Below are 1045 nucleotides of genomic sequence, written 5' to 3' on the forward strand. Positions count from 1 at the left end.
TATATCGCACATTACTTTACTTTATATAACTTTACACACATTATTAGATCCAAGTGAGGAACTTTTGATCCATATTGTTAAAAAATTGAGAAATTTTGTGAGTTGTATTAGATTTTGGAATGTTTAATCTAAATTTAACCACGCTACTTTGTAGTATATATAACAGGCTAAACTTTGCTGAATTGGGACGATATGTCTTGTGTCCAATATTAATAACTTGACGCCTTATCCATGAATAGTGAAGATGACTCAAGTCACTTCCTTCATCAATGACAATATATATGAAGATACAATCTTATTGCTTTTATAAGGTTTTAGAAGGCGTGCTAAAGATCTTTGCGACAATCATACTTTAAGCTGTGTTTCGGTAGGAGCAGCCACACCATGTCAATATCGAGGCACTGCATGGCTGCTGTAATACTTTTGAGAAGAATATAATATATACTCATAACTATAGCAAAATTGGCTGTAAGGCTTGGTTCCGCAATTAGACAATGTGTAAATAGCATGCTAGACCTATTTTACAATACACTTGATAGAAACGTACCTGACAGATTTTGGTCTCCGCATGTTCCCCAATATTTTCACTCTAAAGACAGTTATTGGCTCGTCCATTGATGAGACATTCTAATATGATATATATGATATTATCAGTCTTTTATTTGGGTTCTTTTAGTGCCGTCATCTGTTTTAGAAAAGTCGTTTAGTATGATCGGTGAAGCCTGCGATCTAGAAATATTATTCTTGTAACAGCTCGCTTCAACCTTATTTGTACGTCAAATAGGCATGAATTCAGAATTTTCAATAGGACTATTATGTGGGGTATTATAATTAAACATAGATTGAAACTGTCGATAATATGATATTTAAATAAAGTGTTTTAGCCGAGCATCTAGATAATCTATTACAACTTACAAAATATAGACAATTACATACAACAATAACTATTATTCACTCTTGATATAGTGCCTAATATTTGTAATGTGATAGGGCAATATCAATGACATTTCAACCAAAGGACTCCGTTTCTCCCCCCCCCCCCTAA

The sequence above is a fragment of the Lottia gigantea genome, assembly GCF_000327385.1.
Source record: "Lottia gigantea unplaced genomic scaffold LOTGIsca_150, whole genome shotgun sequence".
In the NCBI taxonomy this organism is placed as follows: domain Eukaryota; kingdom Metazoa; phylum Mollusca; class Gastropoda; family Lottiidae; genus Lottia; species Lottia gigantea.